Here is a 16848-nt window from a genome sequence, read left to right on the forward strand (position 1 = left end):
GGCACGGGACAGACTGATAGCCGCCCGCTTCACTGACTAGATGGGCGTGGGAATCGGGTAGTATGGCCACAGACCGCACACCATGGCAACAGCCGACCACCCACACCCCCCACCCATCCACCAACCCAGCACCCTCACCCCCCTCCCCAACCCCACCCACCCCACCCACATGCACACCACCCCCCCCCTCCATTGCCGATCCACCTGCGGCACAACGGGCCGGGCTCACACAGTTGCGGGTGGACGCGTGTCTATCGCAGGCCATGGAGGATGATGACAACCCGCCCTGCGGTGAGCTCCTGGCTCCACATCGTTGGACTATGTCTGACCCATGGCCACAGTACCACCATCCACCCGGACCATCCCTGCATGCGGCTGTGACACTGCAGCGCACGGTCCCGTCTTCTGCCCGGGGGATGTTGATGGCGGCCCAGGGGGAAGGGGGCAGACTCACCTGGGGCTGAGGTAAGACCACCCCTCACACACACACTTGCGCCCAACGTACATGACACCCCCGCACGCTTTGGACAGAGCACAAAGGCAGCTTCTGTAGGTGTAACATTGACTTTAATAACCAAACGAGTTCATGCACGTGCCCTAGCCCCTAAAACTCATCTGTGCCCTGCACCCGTGCCAACTTACTCAGTGTCTAATTGTTTGGCCTTACGGGCCCTTTGACTACGTCTACGTGGTTCCCCAGACGGTACAGCAGAACTGGAGGTGGACTCCTGTGATTCCTGCCCTCTGACACTGGATCCCTTTGGCGGCCGTTTCCTGGGGCGTCCTGGCCTAGATGGGCCAGGCTGCGGCCCGGGCGACTGGGATGGCGAGCTGCCAGCCTGTCCTGCCCGTTGCCCACCCGATGCACCTGGGATGGAAGGGGGGGAGTCCGAGGTGTCGCGGTGTACCGGGACCTCCCCTACAGGGGGAGCCGGGACGGACCACACCACCTCCTCCTCCCTCGGGGTGCCCGATGGCCCCCAGGCCTCGACATGGGTGGGGGATGCGAACGGACTGGCCATCCGACGCCCCCCCCGACATCTGGCGCTGCCAGTTCTGGAGGCCCGTGCTGGTATCGACAGGGTTCTGCAGGTTTGCAGCCATGGAGCCCAGGGGGTTGGCAAACCCTGATTGTGACAGTGCGACGCCGGCTCGCACATGGCCACTGGCGCCGATGCCCTCAGCGATGGCCTGCAGAGACTGGGCCATGGCCTGCTGAGACTGGGCCATGGCCTGCTGAGACTGGGCCATGGCCTGCTGAGACTGGGCCATGGCCTGCTGAGACTGGGCCATGGCCTGCAGAGACTGGGCTATGGCCTGCAGAGATTGGGCTATGGCGTTGAGCGCCTCTGCCATCTGGCGCTGGCACTGGCTCATGGCCTCCTGTGAGAGGGCAGCCAGGTCCTGGGCCACAGACGCCGCCTGCACGGAAAGCCCCAGGCCTCGCAAACCATTCCCCATGTCTGACACCGTCGCACCCATTGCCTCCACCGCAGACGCCACCCGTGCGGTGTCAGCCTGGGTGGCACGCATGACCGGCACCACTCCCAGCTCCTGGACGCGGGTGGACTCCTCCACCTGCGACCGCAGCCGCCGCAAGCCGCCCGTCACCCTCTTCGCTCGTCTCCGGGTCGGTGGTTGCATCGGATCTATGTGTGGGTGTGGTAACTCCAGGAACCCGGGATCCATCTGGGCGGCAGATGTTCGCTTGGGCTGGGCTGCCCTCCGACCGCCCGGCCCCTCTGCTGCTCCTACCTCCACCTGCTGTACCGGGACGGCTGTGTTGTGCGCACCAGTGAGTGTACCAGACGCCTCATCACTAAAGTGCCCAACCGTGGTGAGTGTTTCTGCGATGGTGGAGGGTGTTGGTGACAGCAGTGGCGCTGTGTCGTGCTCTTCGTCCCACTCTGAGTCCATGGCACTTTGGGGTGGGGGTTCGTCTCCACCCATCCACTCTGAGTCACTGTCCGGTATTTCGTCTTCCTGAGTAGTGCTGTCCCGGGTAGGGGTGTCCTGGGCAGTGCTGTCCCGGGTAGTGGTGTCCCGGGTAGTGGTGTCCTGGGTAGTGGTGTCCTGGGTAGTGGTGTCCTGGGTAGTGGTGTCCTGGCTCGGGGGCCTGTGGCTGCCCCCCTTGTCACTGGGTGGTCGCTCCCGCACGTGACGGGGGTGTCGTCTCCCTGTTGCTCCAGGTCTTTCCGTCTCCCGTGGTGTGCGAGGGGCATCCTGCGGGCGTCGCATGCTGGAGGGTCCGGGTCTCTCCGTCTCCCGTGGCCTCCGAGGGGCATCCTGCGGGCGTCGCATGCTGGAGGGTCCGTGTCTCTCCGTCTCCCGTGGCCTCCGAGGGGCATCCTGCGGGCGTCGCATGCCGGAGGGTCCGTGTCTCTCCGTCTCCCGTGGCCTCCGAGGGGCATCCTGCGGGCGTCGCATGCCGGAGGGTCCGGGTCTCTCCGTCTCCCGTGGCCTCCGAGGGGCATCCTGCGGGCGTCGCATGCTAGAGGGTCTGTGTCTCTCCGTCTCCCGTGGTGTGCGAGGGGCATCCTGCGGGCGTCGCATGCTGGAGGCTCCATGTCTCTCCGTCTCCCGTGGCCTCCGAGGGGCATCCTGCGGGCGGTCTGCATCTGCGGGGATGGGTGCCTGGACGTTTGGTCCTGCGATACACAATGAAGCATGCATGGTTAGACATCAGGCAGTGATCAGGTGATATGGGGGAGGGGGATATAGGGGAGGGGGGATATGGGGACGGGCTGTCGGTGGCTCACTTGCTAGTACGCCCCCGACCTCTGCATCAGCAACCTCCCGGTCGTCAGGTCCGCCAGCCAGCACCAGGGCCCTTTCCTCGTGTTCGGTCAGTGGCCTCTCATCAGCGGGGCCTCCTCCAGTCCTCACATGCTCCCTATTGTTGTGTGTGCGCTTCTCCTGTGGGGAGGGGGGGGGGAGTTGGCAGGGGTAAAAGGCAACACTGTTAAGCAGGTATATGAATGCACGCCATCGGTTGCGCGTGCATTGCAGAGGTTAAGGTTAGGGCTGGATTCATTTGGGGATATGGGGGATATGGGGAGGGGGGATATGGGGAGGGGGGATATGGGGGAGGGGGGATAAGGGGGAGGGGGGATATGGGGAGGGGGGATATGGGGGAGGGGGGATATGGGGGAGGGGGGATATGGGGGGGAGGGGAGATATGGGGAGGGGGATATGGGGGAGGGGGGATATGGGGAGGGGGGATATGGGGGAGGGGGGATATGGGGAGGGGGGATATGGGGGATATGGGGGAGGGGGATATGGGGCATATGTGGATATGGGGGAAGGGGGGATATGGGGGAGGGGGGATATGGGGGAGGGGGGATATGGGGAGGGGGGATATGGGGGAGGGGGGATATGGGGGAGGGGGGATATGGGGAGGGGGATACGGGGGATATGGGGGAGGGGGGATATGGGGGATATGGGAGGGGGGATATGGGGGAAGGGGGGATATGGGGGAGGGGGGATATGGGGGAAGGGGGGATATGGGGGAGGGGGGATATGGGGGAGGGGGGATATGGGGGGGGGATATGGGGGAGGCTCACCCTGCCTGCTCTGACGAGGTCGTTCACCTTCTTGTGGCACTGGGTGCCTGTCCGTGGTGTCAGGGCCGCAGCGGTGACGGCCTCTGCCACTTCCCTCCACAGACGCCGGCTGTGGCGTGGGGCAACTCTGCGGCCGTGCCCGGGATACAGGGCGTCCCTCCTCTGCTCCACCGCGTCCAGGAGCGCCTCCACATCGCGTGACTCGAACCTCGGGGCTGAGCGCGGCCAGCCATCCAGTCGGGTGTTCCGGTCGGGTGGGGGGAGCTGCGCGGCCTTATGAGCCGTCACGCCGTGCGTCGCGTATGACGCTGCACGGCGTGAACCACTGCGCAAGCGCAGATCCCGTTACGTTGCTGCTAGCCCATTTCGGGCCGGAGACTTTCGACCCATTTTTCCAACGTGACGCAAGTCGGATTTGCGCCGTTTTTTGCGCCGATCGGCGGACTTTCCGCCGATAACGGAGAATTTCGCCCAAGAATCCTGTCGGCCACAGATTCTCTGATTGCCGACGCCGGAATCACATTCGGCGGTGGGATGGAGAATCCCTTTTGACGCTGAAATCGAGGACAGCGCATTTTTTCTGATGCTCCGCCCCCGATGGACCGACTTCCCGACGGCGTGGATCGCTTGTGGTCTGATGTTCCGTCAACCTCATGTGGCGGCTGCGCCGCCAGTCAGCGGGGGGGGAGCCGTTCCGCTGGCCGGGTGGGGGGCTACGTTGATGGCTGGGGGGAATGGTGGGGGCGGTCTGGGGGTGGTGTGGGGGGTTACAGGGGTGCACCATCTGGCAGGTCGGCGCTATGTTCTCTGGCTGTTTCTATCGGAAACGCCAGGGATTTTACGTGGCGCAGCTGTTAGCCTTCCACCTGGTGGAGCATCGGTGCGGGTGGGGGTGGCGTCGACGTTTTGGTGGTAAGATACGCACATGCTCCAGCCATAGCCTCAAAATCAGAGCATCTAGCCCTAAATTGTGCAGTTTCTTCTCAAGACAAAACAACTTTATAAAACCCTGTAGAAGTATAATTTCAGCGATAAACACTTCCCCTCCACACTTTACTTTCATTTTTGTAATTTGCACCTTCATTTTTTAACCACTGTTTTCCTTGTTCTCAACAATCCTAGAAGTAAGCTGCCACGGGAAGGACAAAATTCCCAGCCTGGCTAAGTTGGTAGCGGAGTTCTCGGTGAGGTAGAGAATCCAGTGGCCGTGGAGAAAACGGAATCAGAAAGCACTTAATTCTGTTTGAAATCAGGTGTAATTCAGCTCTCGTGGGAGAACATTGGGTCAGATTGTCTGATGCTGACGCTAAGTGTGGAGAAACATGGCAGAATCGGCTGTGCCCTCTCACCGATGCTGTGACCAGTGAGGGGCTAGTAGTCGCGCCACGTAAAACTCCCGGCCTCCACGAAATACACGGCCGTAGAATGGCCGGACCCGTGGCCGCGCATGTGCACGGCGATGACCTCGCGCCGTAAAACATGGCGGCGGCTGTGCGCGGACCCAACCTGCCAGATAGTGCCCCATGGCCACCCCTTTGGGCACCCCCCACCAGTCGGGCAGCACAGCTCCCACCCGACTGTGGCGGAGGGGGACACAGTCCGCAGCCGCCATGCCGGGTTCCCGCACGGCTGACACCTCAAGTGATCCAAGCCGTCGTGAACTCGGTCCATGGGGGGGCCGGAGCATCAGGGGAGGACCTTCAAGTGATGCGCTGAGGCCGTCCCAATGGCGTGCGGCCAGCGCCGCAATGATGCCGTTTCGGACGGGGCGGAGCATACGGAACCTGCGTCAAACAAGCGCCGCTCCCGATTTCGGCGACAAAAGGGATTCTCCGCCCGATTGGCGATTACGATATCGGAGTCGGAGAACAGAGAATCCCGCCCATTGTCTCCCAAACAGAGAATTTGGCCCACAAGTCTCATTATTTAATGTATTCTCCTATTTCCCACGTGCATAGTCCTGACAGATCCATTATGTACATATAAACAGTGGTTGCTAAATTCCTGGGGCCAGAGAGGGTGGACGGCCTCGATGGGAAGCTTAGATTTTAGGCCAGAGTTCGGTGAGGGCGGGGTTCTCCCTGGATCAAAGTGTTCCTCTAAATTCCGGTTTGTGGGGGAGAGGGGGTGTGGATGAAACTTCCCCACAAGTCACGAAGGAATATTCTGGGAGGGGGGGTGGGGGAGAGGAGCTGACCCCTCCCCCCCCGGGTGTCCCGGGAATTCCGGCTGAGAAGTGGCAAGAGCCTCTTCAAGACAATTTTGAAAGGGACAAGTTCACAGTTAGTCTGAGATTGATCCCGGAAGAGGATCAATGGATGATCTTGTTTGGGGGGAAAATGGCCCTTTATGAAACTGAAGACTCCAAAAACTTTCATTTATCCCCTTTTCAAGAGTAACCTTAGGATAAATGGGGGCTATTTTGCCTTAGAAATTCTGCACCAATCCCTATCTTGCAAATGACCCTGTCCCTGATAGTCAGGGAGAAGCTTTTGCCTGGGACTCAAGTTCCCCTCCATTGCAATTGCTTTGGTGTAGAGGCCCGATATATCTTGTAATTTTACATTAAAACCACTCGCACTTCAGTTTATTCATCACTTTTTATTGTGAATAAGAACACAGTGAATAGTAAGAGTTACAGATCTCAGGAAGTAATCAACCTTCAAAAATTGGAAAGTAATATTTTGCTGTGGATGCAAACATCAATTTGAAATGTAAAGTTAAAAGCTTCTCATGCAACATATAATCGCTAAAATAAAAAATATATGCTTGACATGAACTTGAACATGGCTGGCTCCTCCAGCTCTTTTATAAATAAAACAAAAACTTCTCATTTAAACAATATTGTCCATTGTTTTTAACTTCAGTGTATACAGAGATAATTGGCACCATGCCAGTCTTTAATAAGCATAAACATCAATGATTGCTACACAAAGTATTTCAGTGACTCCATAAACCAGATATTTCCAGTAGGCATATGAGCTTCCTCATACTGACATCAGCATTTTGAACACATTTGTTACATAGAATTGTAACGGGTGGTATGGTGGCACAGTGGTTAGCACGGCTGCCTCACAGCGCCAGGAACCCGGGTTCAATTCCGACCTCGGGTGACTGCCTGTGTGCAGTTTACACTTTCACCCCGTGTCTGTGTGGGTTTCCTCCAGGTGCTCCAGTTTCCTCCCACAGTCCAAAGATGTGCAGGTTAGGTGGATTGGCCATGCTAAATTGCCCCTTGGTGTCTAGGTTAGATGGTGTTACAGGGATAGGGTGGGGACGTGGGCCTAGGTAGGCTGCTCTTTCAGAGGGTCGGTGCAAATGGCCCCCTCCTGCACGGTAGCGGTTCTATGGTTCTATGGAACGTTATTTGATCTGGTTTGACAACAATATGAATAACTGCTGTTGCTACAAGATACGCGGGAGGTGGGGGGCATTTATGACACCTGTCATGTGAGAGTACCTTTAAGAAATGGGTCTTTATTAAATCGCTGTAGTGGATGTACCTTTAAGAAATGGGTGTTCATCGAATAGCTGCAGTGAGGTCAGAGTGTGGGTGGAGCTGGGCTGGCGAGTTCAAGGGCTAAAGGCCAAAATGTATCTCAACCCTGAATCCACACCGGAATTCTTCAGGGCAATTCCCATCCCTTATGCTTTGCATCAGAAAGTTGAGGCCGAGTTAACGCACTTGGAAGAATTTGGGATCATAAAACCGGAGCAGTTTTCCCAGTGGGCAGCCCCTATTGTCCCTGTCTTAAAACCGGCTGCTCTGTCACGATCTGTGGTGACTGCAAGCTTACTGTTAATGCATTGGCCCAACTTGATAAGTGTTGGATTCCCCGGATTGGAGACCTTTAAGCCAAGCAGGCGAGGGGTCTCACTTAAACAGAACTTGATTTAAGTCATGCTTATTTAAAATTAGAACTGGATGAGGATTCCAGCAAGTATGCCGCCATCAGAACGCACAAAGCCCTTTTTCAATACACCTTTTGGTATCTCTACTGCTTGTGCAATATTTCAATGCACAATGGAAAGTCTCCCGGGGGCTGTGGTGTCCTGTGATGATGTTTTGGGGACAGAAACGTCACACGAGGGGCATTTAACCAGCTTAGAAGTTCTATGAATGTCTGAGATGCTGGCATCAGATTGAAACGAGGGATACATTCAAAGCCAGTGGGGCCACATATTTAGGATTCAAGGTGGACTCAAAACGCCTGCACCCTCTTGAGGACAAGGTGAGGGCCATCAAAGATGCCTCTGCGTCAAAGAATGTTGTAAAACTAAAATAATTTTTAGGAATGGTAAACCACTACAGCCGGTTCATCCCAAATTTGACAACTAACTTGGTGCCATTATTCCTCCTTTCAAAGAAGGATCAACAGTGTCATTGGAGAGACCCACTGAAACAAGCTTTCCACCAAGTCCAACAGGCCTGACAGTCGTCCAGCTTGTTGGTCCATTTCGATCCAAGTAAATAAATCATCTTGACCTGGTGATTCACCTTATGGGATAGGTGTGGTCCTGTATCATAGAATGGAGGGCGGCTCAGAGAGGACCATCACCGTTGCCTCCTGAACTCTCACCGACACAGAACAAAAGTATGCCCAAGTTGATGACGAAGGCCTTGCTGTAATTAACGGTGTCCAGAATTTCCATCAGTTCACGTTCGGCCGCTGTTTCACCATTGTAACCAAACTCAAGACACTGCTGCTGCTTCTTTGTGAGGACAAATCAATTCCTCCTATCGCTTCGGGCCGGATACCGCGGTGGACTTTGTTATTGGCTGCCTATAACTACGTTTCCCAGAATCGGCCGAGGATGCAGATCTCTAACGCCGATGCCCTGGGTGGGCTCCCGCTTCTCAAAGTCTACCACCGCCACCTGTACCAGAAGCAATTGGCCTGGCATTACATTTTCTTGACATCCTGCCGGTCTTGTCAACCCACATCAGAAACTGGACTCAACGTGACACAGTCCTCTCGAAGGTCAAACGTATGCTTCGAACCGGATGGCACCAAGACATGTCAGACCAGCTCAAGCCTTATCTTACTGTGAAGTCAGCTGTGAGGGTAGAGTTTTACTGTGAGGTTACCGAGTGGTGCTACCACCCCCAGAAAGAGAGCCACTGCTGCAGAAGCTGCACCCTGGCCAAACTAAGATGGAAATGTTGACCAGGAGCTCCATATGATGGCCTGTCATTGACAAGGATATTGATAACCTATTTCACCGATGTGAGATACGACAAATGTTACCGCCCGCGCCCCACTTGCATCCATTGAAATGGCCTGGTTGCCTGTGGAGAACGTTACATACTGATTTCACAAGCCCCTTCATGGGGGGAATGTTCCTGATACAAGTTGATGCCCATTCGAAGTGTCTGGATGTTCAGGAAATGGGCTGGTACCCTCGCGGCCGTCATTGAAACTCTGTGCCACGTCTTCGTCATTCATGTCCATCCTGAGGAATGGGTGTCCGACAATGGATCAGCTTTTATGGGAGTGGAAATTCAGCGATTCGTCAAAACTAACGCCATCCACCACATTCGAACAGCCCCTCACCACCCCAGCCTCGAACGGATTAGCAGAAAGAGCGGCACAAACATTGAAATCTGCATTGAAGATACAACCCGTTAGACCGTGACACCTCAGGTTGGTTAACGTCCTTCTCTTGTACGATACGTCACCTACGTACCCACCTAGACCTAATCACTTTGTGAACCATGATAGACAATGTAGGCCGTGATTTCCCTGACCTGCTTGCCGTAGACGTAAATCCCACTATCCCATAACGGGATTTGCGCTGGAAAAATTTGAGAATGAGATCTGGGGCCAGGGAGCAGGATGACAATGGGGCGGAGCGAGATTTCTGATGAGATGATGAATGGGGAGGGGGAGTTTGCGATGATGGATGGATGGGGTGAGGGGGAGATTGCAATGATGGATGGATGGGGTCTGGCGGGCGAGATTTCTGGCAATGTTGGATGGTTAGATGGGTTGAGGGGAGATGGTGAGGCATCCCGATATCGTGGGGGCGGGGAGGGGGTCTGTATCTTAACTCTGCGATTGGCCCATCATCAGTGGAGCCGGGCTTGTTGGCATCTTGAGGACCCCCCCCTCAAGAATGATGGCGCCGAACATGCCCCACTGTTGTTTTTGGACAAAGAAGATCTGGAGCGAAATCCTGTCTATTTCTTTGGCCCGTTTACAGCTGGAACCTGACACTTTGCAGTTTTCTGGAAAAATTCCATCGCCTTAGTCATTGTAGGAAATACCAGATTAGATGAAAATAGAAGATGAGCAAAACAATCACTTTTTGGGAAGATTTGCGGAAAAGGGTTATCAAACAAAAGAAATCAGAACCATTCGTCCATATGGAACCATTTTGGCAATCAGAATCCAAGGATTGATTCTACACATGCGCCCACCCTGACTGCAGTATTGATGCTGTCGTTTCTGGATATAATATGTTGCAGGACATGAAGGTGAGGTTTGAAAGGCGTCGAATTTCAGAACAAGCAAATATTGTTTTAACTGATTTGGCCAGGGTGAAACCGTAATATCACCGCTGTAAAACATTGTATTCTTATGGAAGATTTTATCAGTTCTGGGGATATGAAAAGGATCCATTCTCAAGGACCCAAGAAGAGAGAGGGAAGACATCTGAATACAAATGCTGTGTTCTTCTGTGTTTAAAATTTCAAGACCTTTCATATCATATTTTATGTCATTTCCTGGTATCGAGAATATTTAGAAACAGTGATGTTAGGAATTGGCAAAGAAAAGACTTGGGGCCACATGATTGATAAGGATGTTGGCAAGTTGTCAAGAGTAATGCCTGAATGGCATTATGAGATTGCCTGAGATTTCCTGAAGCAGACTCAACAATTAACACAAAGATGCTTATCGGATTTTCACTGCGCTCCTATTGAGCTGATACAGAAACCAACATGAAAGATACCACACACCACAGGCACAGGCACAGATAGATCACACACAACCCCCCCCCCCGGCACACACAAACACCTACATGGACCCACACATGCATACACACAGGCTGATTCCATTGTCAGTTTAACTGTTCAGTTCCAGAGAAAGATTTAGATTTAGATTTATTGTCACGTGTACCGAGGTACAGTGAAAAGTGTTGTTCTGTGTACAGTCCAGACAGATCGTTCCATACACGAAAAACATAGGACATACGATAAATACACAATGTAAATACATAAACATAGACATCGGTGAAGCATACGGAATATAGTGCAACAACTGTAGAGAAGATCATTTCAGTCTGTAAGAGGGTTGTTTAGGAGTCTGGTAACAGCAGGGGAGAAGCTGTTTTTGAATCTGTTCGTGCGTGTTCTCAGACTTTTGTATCTTCTGCCCGATGGAAGAAGCTGGAAGAGTGAGTAAGCCGGGTGGGAGGGATCTTTGATTATGCTGCCCACTTTCCCCAGGCAGCGGGAGGTGTAGATGGAGTCAATGGATGGTAGGTAGGTTCGCGTAATAGACTGGGCTGGGTTCACAACTCTCTGACGTTTCTTACGGTCTTGGGCTGAGCAGTTGCCATACCGGGCTGTGATGTAGCCATGAACGATGCGTTCTGATTTCCTCTAGGCAATACAAATCTGATTCAAAAAGTACAATACAAATGTGAACCTCTTGCCTTGTGTGTACTGATGAATTAGAACGCAACATTCAAGCTATTGTAAACAGGTATTCCTATAATCCAGACATGCATGTCTGGTGTGATGACTCAGTTTCATGATTATCAGAGGTGCAAGTTCTAGACTGATGACCATTTCATCATGAGGCAGTGTTTTTTCAACCTGACTCATAGCAAATGAGAGATCTGCACCAAATGTCTGGTCAAAACAACAAAATAGAAATTTACGTATTACACACACATTTTTCTGAGTGGTCCCCTGTAGTTTTATTTTAGTCATAGCTCGCAGAAGCAGTTGTTGAACTGGTCTTGACCTGCTGAATAGGACAGTAAAGGTACAGCCTATTTTCACTGTTGCTGTCTCAGGACACTAACTTCAGTCTCCCCATTTCCTCATAGTCAGGTGCTTGGTACACAGAGTTCTGCTGGCAACTGCGGACACGCAACTGCTTCATGAATGGACATGTGAGAGAGCCATCTCCTGCATTTCCTTTCCCATTTTCCTCCTTTAATCCACTGGTGTATACTTTAGATACTGTGGCATGGTGTTTATCCGTGAAATCCATATCCATGAAATCCCTACAGTGCAGAAGAAAGCCATTCGGCCCATTGAGTTTGAACCGACTCTATGAAAGAGCACCCTACCGAGGCCCACTCTGCTGCTCCCTGCATCCCTGGAACCCTGCGCATGGATCATGGCCATCCCACCTGAACTTTTGATTGTGGGAGGAAACCGGAGCACCCGGATGAAACCCATGCAGACACGGGGAGAACGTGCAGACTCCACATAGTCACCAAGATCGTAACCAAACCCAGGTCCCTGGTGCTGTAAGGCAGCAGTGCTAACCAATGTGTGCCACCTTGCAGCTCTGATATAATATTGTTACCAGAATGATACCAGGGCTGAAAGGATTAAAGTTTGCATGGGCCTTGTTGAATTCGCATGAATATGCACAATTTTGTTTATGCCCAATTATTTTTTTTCAAATTAAGGGGCAATTTAGCTACCCTGCACATCTTTGGGTTGTGGGGGTGAGACCCACGCAGACATGGGGAGAATGTGCAAACTCCACACGCGACAGTGACCCAGAGCAGGGATCGAACCCGGGACCTCGGCGCCGTGAGGCAGCAGTGCTATGAACATCCACAATTAAGGGGCAATCCAACTGTGTTGATGGTGAATGGAATTGATAGGGTAAATACACAGGAATTATTTTGTCTGGTGGGAGAGTTCAGAACAAAGGACATAACTATAAATACAAAGTGAGGCAGGCCAAAGGGAATGTAGGGAGCCATGTGCACACACAACAGGCCGTGGCAATCCGGAAGCCTCTCCTCAAAAGGTTAATTGAAAAATGAATTATTGTAATAGATAGATGTTTGTTCAGTGATGGCGGGTAGATGGAGTTACTATGCCGACGAACTAAAAATCAAATGAAATTTGAAACGGGCTTGAGGGGCTGAATGGCCTCCTCCTGTTTCTATGTTTCAATGGCACTGCCATCATAGCGACCCACTTTTGTTGTTATTGGAAAGGTCTTAAATTTTCCATCAAAAGATTAAAGGGTTTGTATAATGCCCAGGACAGGGTAGTTTGTGTCAGTGGGGGGGTCCATTGGATCGTCATATGAACATACGAGTTAGGAACAGGAGAAGGCCACTCGGCCCCTCGAGCTTGCTCCGACATTTAATAAGATCATTGCTGATCTGAATGTAACGTCAACCCTACATTCCAGCCCACCCCCGATAACCTTTCACCCCTTTGTTCATCACAAATCTATCCAGCTCTGCCTTAAAAATAATCGAAGATTCTGCTTCCACCGCCTTTCAAGGGAGAGAGTTCCAGAGACTGTCCGCCCTCAGAGTGGAAAAATGTCTCCTCATCTCCGTCTTAAATGGGCGACCTCTTTGTCGTGTTGGGTGTTCTGGTGTACAAACGATCCAACACGACTGGAGATGGTGTAACTCAATTTTATTTACTACTTAACTATAACAGCACACTGCTAACTTGGGTACGTGCATTACCAGCTAATCTGTGGACCCTGTCCTATCACTATCTGGGTGAGGCACTCAGCACATGGTGAATGTCTGAGTGGCAGGCTCTGAGCTTGGTGCTCTGAGCTGGCTGCTGCTGGAATGAGCAGGAACTGTAGTGTCCCCTATTTTTATAGTGCGTGTGCTCTCACCGGTGATTGGCTGTGATGTTGTGTGTGTTGGTTGGTCCTACTGCATGTCCATCAGTGTGTGTTTATTGCACCATGATATGTTGATCTAAATATCATGACACTCTTACTTTTAAACAGTGACCCCTCGATCCTCCGATAGGAGGAAACATCGTCTCCACACCCACCCTGTCAGTACCCCTCAGGAATTTAATGGTCTTATTTCATCTTATACTTTTTTCTCAACACATTGATCGCGCACACATACACAGGGATTATTTAGAACAAATGCTCGAAATGAGAAAGTGACACAACAGATTAAATTATTATCAAGCAGAGCCGAAGATCTCGTTGGTGAGGAGGTGAAACTGTGGAGCAAAGCGAGTCCAGCTGTTAAGTGTTCGCCTGTGCTAATTCTACACCACTCCGAAAAGAGATTCACTGGGAAGGCGTAAGAAGGCAGCATCTCGGGGCTGGGTATCACAGGGGAGCCAAAACCTTAACTTTTTTTGTGGAGGAATAAAACAAACAAAAAGTAGGAACAAATATAAATGAAACCATCTTTAAACGCTTTTCACAAGGCTGGAGGTTATTCAGTGACATTGGCAGGAATTCTGTCTGAGCTCATATTACTGATGGGCTGGAACAAATTTGATAATAGTTTGCATGTGGTTAATTTAGCAGGAAAAAAAAAAAGAAATTTTAGTGAAAAAAACCCACATCTACATCTTAGTGTTTTGCCTGGTTCTTCCACCAATGAATCAACCTGACTTCTGTGTCGTGGAATGACATCAAAGTGTTTTCCTCCTCTCCTTGTCCATGTGTTTGACATCACACACACAAGGTGCTCGAACGTATAATTGAGTTGTAGAGCTAAACCCATGCATTGTACAATGTGGTAAATTGGTATCCTACCAAACACCGAGAAACAAAATTGCCGAACTTGTAACCGAGGCAACCAGACATGTGCATTTCAAATGGTGACCTGGCAAGTGACGTGCATGCGGGCAATTTTGTTATCGTTTTCTCAAAATGGCAGATTAGGAGTTATCGCTGGATTAAAAACGTTAAAAACAAACACTATGGGCGGGATCCTCTATTCCCCAACGGCGATTTTGTAATCAGCGATTGGGCGGAGAAACACTTTTGACGCCGAAATTGGGGGCGGCTCCTGTTTGACACAGGTTTTGTGTGCTCTGCCCCCTCCAAAACTGCGTCATTGCTTCGCATGGCGCATGCCTTTGGGACGGTCTTAGCGCGTCACCTGAAAGCCCTCCCCCGATGCTCCACCCCCGATGGGCTGAGATCCCGACCGTGCGGTTGACATGTGGTCTCAGCAGTCAGGAACCCGCGTGGCAGCTGCGGACTGTGTCCAGCGCCACCACAGTTGGACAGAAGCTATACTTCTGGCCGGGGGGACTTCAACGAGGGCTGGGGGGACTGGTGGGGGTGTTTTGTTATGCTCTTGAGGTAGCATAAGCTGCTTCCTTCACTGTACACAGTGAGGTATTTCACCACAGGGGGGTTGCCAGGGGGGCACCATCTTGCAGGTCGAGTCCGCGCATGGCCACGCCATGTTTTACGGGGCAACCGCTGCAGGTCGTTGCCGTACGCACGCGCGGCCACGGACCCGGCCGCTCTCCAACCGTTTTTATCATGGGAGCCGGGAGTTTTACACGGTGTGGCTGCTAGCCCCTCACCGGTCGCAGGGTTGGTGAGGAGGCGCCGCCGATTTGTTTGACATAAAACGCCACAGATCCTTCGCACTTAGGCTCAAAAACGGCGAATCCAGTCCAGACTGTCCAGGTCCTGAGTAGCGGCTGTTCTGACGAAGAGTCACATTGGACTCAAGATGGTAAACTCTCTCCACAGAAGCTGCCAGATCTTCCCCCAGCACTTTGTTTCGATTTCAGATGCCCAGCACCACCATATTTTGCTTTTTTTTATTATCTGAAAGGCTTACATGTGGGATGAGAGTTCGGTTTCGTTGGATTCTCTAGTTTGGCTCAGCATGGAAATTGCAGCTAAAAGCAGCTCTTAATCAAGATCTGGGCTGTGAGCGGTTGGGGGTTTTGTACTTCGGGAGATGTTTTCTAGATCCTCTCTTCAGGAGATGTAACTGCTTTGAGGAATGCATGCCAAACCAAGCTATATTTGGTAAGATATCGCAGAAGGGCCTCAAGGAAACGGGATGCAATCTTATCATTTGTGACAGTGTTGCTGGGAGGCTGAATGTTACCTCCAGATGTTTTTAAGTTGGAGTTGAACAGCCAGAACAGCAAAGGATGAAATGGCAAAATTTTATTTTGAAATTGATCTGAAGATCACACAATTTTTATATAAAAATGATAACTCTACTTAAGAACAATCCTTTGAGTACAAAGGCTTATTTTTAGATCAATCTTTGGGTCCTTGCCAGGGGGATGATTGAGGCCAGGATATTGGTCCCATTTAAGAAATTGCTAGATGCTGAAATAGGAAGGCTATATAATTGGTTCTCTGGTTTGAAGAGAATCAAATGGGCTAATAAACCTCCCAGGTCCAAACTTACCCTGTCAGTCACCTTTGGCCCTGATTATCGAGAACAATTGGTTTCAACATCTCCCCTCTGGCACTATCTGTGGGTGTGTTTTCAAGATAGATAACCACTGTGAATATTTCCTGTATTTGTTTTCATTACTTTGGGGTTAAAGTAACAGTGACTGGCTCCTGCAAGGGTACAGACAGGTTATATATCCGAGAGACAGATGTCATAATGTGTTTTTGATGCCCATGGTAAGATTGGAGGTGGAGGCGATATGTTTTGGTTCTTGCCTGAATATGGCGCAAAAATCTGATCCTATATTTGAAATGAAATGAAAATGAAAATCGCTTATTTTCACAAGTAGGCTTCAATGAAGTTACTGTGAAAAGCCCCTAGTCGCCACATTCCGGCGCCTGTTCGGGGAGGCTGGTACAGGCTCCCACAGTCCAAAAGATGTGCAGGATAGGTGGATTGGCCATGATAAATTGCTCCTTAGTGTCCAAAAGATGCGTCGGTGTGTTTACGGGGATGGCGCAGGTGTGGACCTGGGTAGGGTACTCTTTCAGAGTGCAAACTCGATGGGCCGAATGGCCTCCCACTCCAGGGATTCTATGAATTCTGTGCTGTACCAATCCTGAGGGTTGTTGCATTATTTGTAAAAGTGGGAAAACTGTAATAAACAAAAATATTAAAAGAGGTGTACCGCTGATCATTTATGGCAGATTAAGATAGATTAAGATCTTTTTGCTTTCCCATTAATGGTCTGTGAAAGACATGAAAGATTTTAACACTAAAACAATGCACCAGTTTAATCACTTTGTGACCGGCAGCTGCACCTTCAGCCGCCAAGACCTTGAGCTCTGCCTTTCCCTCGAGAAACCCCTCCGCCTCTCTACCTCTCTTTCTGTCTTGAAGATGGTCCTTAAATGTCATCTCCTTG

Source organism: Scyliorhinus torazame, chromosome 28, assembly GCF_047496885.1.
Source record: "Scyliorhinus torazame isolate Kashiwa2021f chromosome 28, sScyTor2.1, whole genome shotgun sequence".
NCBI classification, from domain to species: Eukaryota; Metazoa; Chordata; class Chondrichthyes; order Carcharhiniformes; family Scyliorhinidae; genus Scyliorhinus; species Scyliorhinus torazame.